The 9,204-nt window shown below is 41.7% G+C and overlaps 1 long non-coding RNA gene across 1 annotated transcript; it reads left to right on the top strand.

Moving 5' to 3' along the window:
* The first annotated feature begins 5,442 nt into the window (after positions 1-5,442).
* Positions 5,443-6,887, top strand: LOC142664308 (uncharacterized). The gene is made up of 3 exons (XR_012851263.1): positions 5,443-5,525; positions 6,567-6,645; positions 6,759-6,887. It is a non-coding gene; the product is annotated as an uncharacterized LOC142664308 (long non-coding RNA).
* Positions 6,888-9,204: the final 2,317 nt, after the last annotated feature.

The following is a 9,204-nucleotide window of genomic DNA, read 5'->3' as shown; positions in this document are numbered from 1 at the left end:
TGTGAGTTTTCTAATAAAATTTATTGAGGTCTAAAAATAATTGGAATTCATCTGCTTGTTGCGTGGGGCAGAATGATAATCCTTTGGAAAAGAGGTTTGTCTCTTCCTCTTTGAGGGTGTATTTGGATAAATAAACATTATTGTATTATCTGCCATATACATTAGCACCGTATTATTCATAGTTGATACATATCTGTTACTGGCCCATAGGATTATTTTAATATTTTTGTATATCAGAAATCTTATGGCCAAACCGTGAACCATTACCTGAGGTGTCTCACTGAACCATCTTTTTATCCTTCGTATAGAATAGCGTAGCAAACTACACTATTCCATCCAGCGGAGTCCAGTAAAAAACATGTACCCTAAACATATACTTTTTTTGCAATGGGAGCCTATAGCTGGCAGATGGCACTATATGCCATCCGTCACAGGACTCTGTTAAACGGATAAGGTGAGAAGATCCAGTGATTTAACTGAACAGTTATCACTGCAGCTTCCCTGGGAGAACTCAGTCCTTGCAATACTGTGTATCTCTGCCACCGAGGATTGGAAGAGGGATAGGCTTGACCTGAGCTTGCTCCATGAATAACCTTCTCTAGAACAGAGGCAATAGAGCCTGCAGTGTGCATGGTGGATGTGATCCCTTTCTCCTCGCCACACCAGCACAGCAGCATATATCGTGCCCCCGGCTCATGCTTAGTCATGTCCACCTAGCTGTGCTCATGCTGCAGACAAGAACACTCCCCACTTCCGGCCTGTACCTCATAGCTGGGCACAATACATACTCCCCGAATGAGGCGGCTGCAAGAGGGGAACAAACTACAATACATACAGCATAACAGGCATTGTTTCTATGAACTATACATAGTATAAGGGGAACAAGGAGGAGTATGGAAGAGGTGAAGGCAAGGTTGGGTGATCACTGTTTACCTCTGTTACACTGACTGCATCTTCCGCATGGGAGTAGTAAAAATCACCCTTTTTCCCATATACCGTGTATTGTTCAGTGAAGCGCTGCCTGCGGGGGGAAAGGGGCTGCATAGGCAACGTGTCTCATTGTAAGTCTATACAGTGAGATACGTTGCAGCCTTCCGTGGAAGGTATATGTTGGGAGTCCTACTGACGTGTAACTCTGACAGAAGGCTCAAAACTTGGTTTGAACAGAGCCTAAGATATACACCCATCAGCCATGACATTAAAACCACCTTCCTAATATTGTGTATTTCCCCTTCGTGCCAACAAAACAGCTCTGTTTCATAGAGGCATGGAACTCCACAAGACCTCTGAAGGTTCCTGTTGTATCTGGCACCAAGACGTTAGCAGCAGATCCTTTAAGTCCTGTATATTGTGAGGTGCGGCCTCCATGGATCGGACTCGTTTTACCAGCGCGTCCTACAGATGATCGATCGTATTAAGATCTGGGGAATTTGTCAACACCTTGAGCACTGAACACTATGAAGTTCGTGAACTCTTTGTCATGTTCTTCAAACCGTTCCTGAATAATCTTTGCGGTGTGGCATGGCACATTATCCTGTTGAAAGAGGTCCCTGCCACTTGACAATACTGCTGCCATGAAGGGGTCTACTTGATATATGACCATGTTTAGGTAGGTGGTATGTTTCAAAATAACATCTACATGAATGCCAGGATCCAAGCTTTACCAGCAGAACATTGCCCAAAGCTTCTCACTTCCTCAGCCGCTAGCCAATCTGCAATTTGTTCTATAGTAGTTCTTCCCATAATGCATCCTGGTGCCATCTCTTCGCCAGGATGCGACGCACACGCACCGGGCCATTTGTTTGATGTAAAAGTTAACGTGATCAGATCATGCAACTTTCTTCCATTGCTTTATGGTCCATTTCTGATGCCAATTGTAGAAGCTTTTGCCAGAGGACAGGTATCAGCACTAGGACTAGTCCGCAGTGATGCAGCCCTAAATGCAGTGAGCTGAAATGCTCTTTGTGTTCCAGTTTACCGAGGGCTAGATAGCACCAGGTCCTCAGGTGGGTGCATACGTAGGGGCCCAACCCAGTATGCTATAAAGAAGGTACAATACACACCAACGGGAGTAATTTTCAAGGTAGATATTTATTATTTTGCCAGTAGCGTTTCGGTCATATCCTTTTCCTTCCTCAGGCACTGTAGTATGCTGGTTCCTGTGAAATGGCGCTTGTGTAGATGCTCTGGTCGCAATGAAAGGCGCTTTTGCAAAATGGTGCTTGTGTAGACGCGGCTGGCCACAATGAGAGGCGCTCTGTGTGTTCCGACACCTTTCCATCCTAGCCAGCATTATGTTTTTGAACAGTTTGTTCTGCAGTAGTTCTCCTGTGGGACCGGACCAGACGGGCTGGCCTTTATTCCCCACGCAGATCAATGACCGTGTCACCAGTTGTCCTTCCTTGGACCACTTTTGATAGGTACTAACCACTGCATACTAGGAACACCCCACAAGACCTTCCATTTTGGAGATGCTCTGACCCAGTCTTCTAGCCATCACAATGTAATGACGGGGGGTGGGGAGACAGACAAGTGAGCCCTAATCTACCCGCCACTCAGTCCCTGCCTACTTGCAACGACCCGCCCTAGGCGACGGGGTACAACTGGGTGACGATCCCTACGCTCAATAAGTGCACGACAGACAAACAGACAAGGGTACACAGAGCTAGGGGGAGAAAGGGGCAGTTGCCCACGGCAACACCGTGCGCAACAAGAGAAGTAAACAAGCCGAGTCAAACCAGGAGTGTACGAGGTACCAAACGCAGAGCAGGAGAGTAGTCAGCAAGCCGGGGTCAATATGAAGCAAGGACAATAGTACAAGAAGCTGCAGCAGGGCCAGGAAACCAAACGAAAAGAATCACAATCAAAGGAGGAACAGGAAAGGCAGGTATAAATAGACAGACGGCGGGAGCTTGCTCCGTCTGGCCAGGCTGAGATAGGTTCTCCCACTGCTAAGCCTGCCATCCTGAGTGGTGGAAGATGGAGTCAGTCTCACAGACATAGAAGCAGGGGCAGACTGATTATCTATGGCCGTTAACCCCGAAGCTGTGCCTGGCAGATCCTTTACACACAATTTGGCTCTTGTCAAAGTCGCCCAGATTCTTTTGCCTGCCCAAGTTTCCAACACATTAACTTTTAAAACTGTTAATTTTCTGCCAAATATCTCCTCCCTGGTCAGGCGCCATTGTCACAAGATCATCAATGTGCTTCACTTTACCTGTCAGTGGTTTTAATGTTATGGCTGATTATTGTATATATTGAGGAGAACAGTGTGAATCGTCTTCATTTAACCCGTTAGTGACCGCCAATACGCCTTTTCACGGCGGCCACTAACGGGCTTTATTCTGATGCTTATGCCTTTTTACGGCACTGCATCAGAATAAAGTAAACAGAGCAGGGAGCTGTCAAATCTCCCTGCTCTCAGCTGCCAGAGGCAGCTGAGGGCTAGGCGCGTCCCTGCTGGGTTGGGTGAGATCGATATTAGTATCGATCTCACCCGTTTAACCCTTCAGATGCGGTGCGCAATAGCGTGCACCGCATCTGAGTGGTTTTTGGAGAGAGGGAGGGAGCTCCCTCATCCCACTGACACCCGGCGATAAGATCGCCGAGTGTCTGTGTCTCCAACGGCAGCCGGGGGCCTAATAAAGGCCCCCAGGTCTGCCTGTAGCGAATGCCTGCTAGATCATGTCGCAGGCATGACCTAGCAGATGCTTGTCCGTGTTAAACGGACAGGCAGTAATACACTGCAATACAAAAGTATTGCAGTGTATTATAATACCGATCGGATGATTGCATATTGAAGTCCCCTAGTGAGACTAGTAAAAAAGTTTAAAAAAAGTTTAATAAAGTTAATGAAAAAAAAATTAAAACCCACTTTTTCCCCTTACAAACTGCTTTAGTATTAAAAAAAACAAAATAAAGTAAAAAAATTACACATATTTGGTATCGCCGCGTCCATAACGACCCCGACTATAAAGCTATTACATTACTTAACCCGCACGGTGAACGCCGTAAAAAAAATGTAATAAAAAAACGATGGAAAAATTGCTGTTTTCTGTGAATCCCGACTTTAAAAAAATGTGGTTAAAAAGTGATCAAAAAGTCGCATCTACTCCAAAATGGTACCAATAAAAACTACAAGTCTTCCCGCAAAAAAAAAGCCCTCATACAACTGCGTACAAAAGGGTTTTTACTGTGTAAAAGTAGTAAAACATACAAAATCTATACAAATTTGGTATCGTTGCAATCGTAACAACCCGATGAATAAAGTTATTGTGTTATTTATACCACACGGTAAACGATGTAGATTTAGGACGCAAAAAATTGGCGAAATTTCAGATTTTTTTCTATCCCCCCCCCCCCAAAATGTTAATAAAGGTTAATCAATAAATAATATGTACCTCAAAATGGTGCTATTAAAAAATACAACTTGTCCCGCAAAAAACAAGACCTTATACATCTATGTAGACACAAAAATAAAAAAGTTATAGCTCTTGGAATGCGACGATGGAAAAACTTAAAAAATAGCTTGGTCATTAAGGTCTAAAATAGGCTGGTCATTAAGCGGTTAAAAATAAATAAAAAAATTGACGTATTTGTCCTAATCAGTCCATGTATGACGCTGACCAATCAGTGTCCTACACTTCTCATTGTTCCAGCCCAGCATTATCCACAGCACAGTGTGATTGTGCAGTGAAAGAAGCTGGGCTGGAACTATGAGAAGTGTAGGACACTGATTGGTCGGCCTCATACACTCCTCTGTACAACGCCCAGTTGGTAAAAACTAAAAAAACGCCCAGTTGTCCATTGAGAAACTCATTAGCATAAATCTAAACTAGCTCATAACTTGCTCAAAAATGATCGTTTTTCAAAATAAAAACCACTGCTGTTATCTACATTACAGCGCCGATCAGACTATGTAGGAGATAGGGCACTTATAATCTGGTGACAGAGCCGCTTTAACTAAATGTAATCATATATTTTTATTTTCTCACTCTTCATAACCGCACCAGGTAAAAGGAAACTTGGTGTTATAAAACCGTAGAGCTTCCTCCAACACCTCAGTGGTTTCCCATCCCTTGTGGAGAGAAAACTTGGAGTAGTTGTTTTCCTTAATACAGGTACTTTGTGTGACTAATAAAAGATAAGTGTCTTCACTGTGGGTTCCCTCTCTTGAAATGTAGAATTCCCTAATAAGCAGAGGTGTCATTGTTCCATGGCGTACCAGGGCACTTTTTTCTTTGGTTGGCAGGGAGCTCTTAATAAATATCCTCCGCAAATATCCTTTAAACTGTATCTGCAATTCTCAGGACGCGACCTTTTAGACTTTGATTAAATAAACATGGAATTGCAGGTCTAGATGGAAGTGTGTGATATATAGACAGATATACAGTAGTCATGTATTCAGTCACTGTGTGTTTCCAACAGATGATTCCAGTAGAAGAAATCCACCAGAGAGATGTCGCTGTCCTCTGTATTCCCAGGACTGTCCAGAGGAAAGTCACAATGTCCCAGAGAATCATCAGGTAGATGGCGCTAAGCTTTCATTAAAATATATCTATAAAGCTGCGGGGGGCATGCAGGTCTGCCTGTATTTTCCTTTTCCACCTTTTCAGATGATTACTATACATTGCTAATTATTACACATTTACCACCAGCAGTTTGTTATTGAACATTTATGTCTTGGCTGATGACCGGCAACCTCTCCTTGCAATGTAAGATTTTTTTTCTGTACAAAACGCACTGTTATATGCATAGCTGAAAATCTACAATGTGTGTTTTACTCAGTGAAAACGTTACTTTTTTCTTTCTTGTTTTCATTATTTGTTTGAACTACAGTAACCTGTGTCACATAGATCTTAGAGTACTCACTTACTACTGATATTGCTTCATATGAAGATTTATATACATCTGTGATCTGTACATAATTGATTTTATTGTTACTGATGACATTCTGTACCACTTATTACGGAATCTATACTTATATAAATTTTGTTAATTCTATAGTGCCTGAGGAAGGTCATGGTATTGACCGAAACGTCGCACTGTCACTGGCTATAAATAAATAAATTATTTGTTTGGATAAATAACTCCATATTGGTGTGCATAGTACTTTTTCTCTATTGGATCGGGTTGGACCCCTACTAATGCACCCACACCATTACCTAGTGCTAGTGTAGTTACCTAGTAACTACAGGGGTGGGTGACACTATCTACGAGAGAAGGCTATTCATTATGTCACCATGTAGTCTCGTTAGCCTCCGTTATACAATCTGTTGTAGTCCGGCACTGACCTCTTTAAATTATTCTATTTTCATTTATTGTTCTGGTAACTCCCTTTGAGAATTTATATCGCTTGTAAAATGTACGATGTAAAATACTCGAGTTACATAAAAAAATGACACCTCATTGATTGGTAGAGAAAGCAAACATGGCGAGGTAGAAAGAGATGTTGGGGGGGGGGCAAACTGAATCTTTGCCCCGAGTGCTGGAGAACCAAACTACACCTCTGCTATAAAGTCATTGAACCCAAGTTCATTTTACATTTTTTTTTTTTGTCTGTTTAGGGTGAAGATCTGATTCATATTAAGGTTGAAGTTAAAGATGAAGCACAAGAGGAGACGGATGTAATGGCTGATCAGCAGTGTAAGAGGGGGGACTTTAGACAAACCTGTTTTGAGGGTCACCTAGATACTACTCTCATATCATCTCATCATCCCATGTAAATAATCTATTCCGCCACTGCGTGTTTCCTACAGATGGATCCAGTAGGAGAAATCCACCAGAGACATGTCACAGTCCTCTGTATTCCCAGGACTGTCTAGAGGAAAATCACAATGTCCCAGAGAATCATCAGGTAGATGTAGCTGAGCCCTATATCAGATCTATATAGGGGGGTGTGGAGCTGTTTGGTCCTGGGATCATAGATGGGGTCATAGATTTTGTTGATTTCTTATGTTGATCTGTTAGATTCTTCGCACTCTCTGCTGTATTGTACTGAATTGTTACATATGTGAAATCAGGGGGAAGATCTGACTAATATTAAAGTGGAGGATGAAGCAGAAGAAGAGCATATGGGGGGCGATCAACCGTGTAAGAGTGAAGTGGAGGAGGAAATTCCAGGAGGTGTTACCACAAGTACGTAATAATGAATTTAGAAAGTGAATTGGGAGGTTTGGTAAGGTGAGGTTCCTCCTTAGTTCTAAATTACAGTAACACGTCAGACAATGTGTTATACGTAGTGCAGGACCTGAGGGAGCCGTGACTGCACATAGAAGTTCTCTACAAGGTGATGTATGAATTCGGTCATACACTAGACTTAGAGCCTGTAAAAATGACAATAATTCAATACATTAGTATGTCTGACGATCGCTGGTCCAAACCCCATGCAGGGACTAATAAAAAGTGTTAAAAATAGTAAATTTTTTTTAGTGGTGTACAAAAATAAAAAAAAACCTTTTCCTCTTAAAGTATTGTAAAAAATAAACAAAATTGGTATCACCGCATCCGTAAAAAGTCTGAATTATTACAATATAACATTATTTAAATCACATGGTGAACACCGTAAAAAAAAAAAAATGAAACCGCCAGAATCGCTGTTTATTTGGTCACTTTAGCGCTAAAAAATAATATAATAAAAAGTGATCAAAAAGTCGTATGTGCCAATAAAAACTACAGCTCGCCCACGAAAAATAAGCCTTTACTCTGCTCAATCAACAAAATAAAATAAAAATAACCGGCAGGATAAAGGTAACGTGATTTATACAGAACAGTGAACACACATTTAAAACAAAATTGCTGTTTTTTGATCAGTTTGCCTAAAACAAATGGAATAAAATGTGTTTAAAAAGTTGCATGTTCCTCACAATGGTATTAATAAAAAGCCCCCAAACCACTACGTCCTATGAAAAAATATATGGCTCCCATTAGTCGAGGATGAAAAAATATGCAGATGAGCCGGTCCGATGGGAACTTTCCTTCTGTTTCAGGAGGTGATTATCAGGGCTCTAATATTTGGGAACCACAAAGAGAAGGGCCCAAACATATCTGCTGGAAGCGAGGGCGCCCGTATTATACCAGGACAACACTTTCCCAGCAAAATTCCCCAAACTACAAAGGTGAAGATGTGTGGACCAAAAGACGGATAAGTAAGGACACCATTTATCAGTGCGACACCGGCCTGTGCATAAAGGATTGTGTCACAGCGTAACCCACATCTATGGATCATTGTATTATTTACCCCATTATTAGACCCTCTTGTTATGTCCTGATGTACTCCGCACAGCTTATATATACCCTGATGTACTCCGCACAGATTATATATATATCCTGATGTACTCCTCACAGTTTACATATATCCTGATGTACTCCTCAGATTACATATACCCTGATGTACTCCTCAGATTACATATACCCTGATGTACTCCTCACACCTTACATATATCCTGATGTACTCCTCACATATTACATATACCCTGATGTACTCCTCACATATTACATATACCCTGATGTACTCCGCACATATTACATATACCCTGATGTACTCCTCACATATTACATATATCCTGATGTACTCCTCACATATTACATATACCCTGATGTACTCCTCACAGCTTACATATACCCTGATGTACTCCTCACACATTACATATACCCTGATGTACTCCTCACAGATTACATATATCCTGATGTACTCCTCACAGATTACATATACCCTGATGTACTCCTCACACATTACATATACCCTGATGTACTCCTCACAGATTACATATATCCTGATGTACTCCTCACAGATTACATATACCCTGATGTACTTCACACAGATTACATATACCCTGATGTACTCCACACGGTTTACATATGCCCTTATGTATTCTGCACAGATTACATATACCCTGATGTACTCTGCATAGATTACATATACCCTGATGTACTCCTCACAGATTACATATACCCTGATGTAATCCTCACATATTACATATACCATACTACTACCAAGCCAAATCCAGGCGCAAAAAGACGCTGCCTCAATACTGAGCCCTACAGTGTGCCCAAACAGCAGTTTACTACCAAATATATGGTATTGCTATAACCGGGAGAACCTTTTAACAATTTTTGGGGTGTGTGTCTCTAGTGGCACAAGCTGGGCACAACATATTGGACTCTGAAATGGCATATCTGTGGAACAATTGTAATTTTCACTTT

This window comes from Rhinoderma darwinii, chromosome 1 (genome assembly GCF_050947455.1).
Source record: "Rhinoderma darwinii isolate aRhiDar2 chromosome 1, aRhiDar2.hap1, whole genome shotgun sequence".
Taxonomy (NCBI): Eukaryota; Metazoa; Chordata; class Amphibia; order Anura; family Rhinodermatidae; genus Rhinoderma; species Rhinoderma darwinii.
This window is presented reverse-complemented; position numbering and strand designations above follow the sequence as displayed.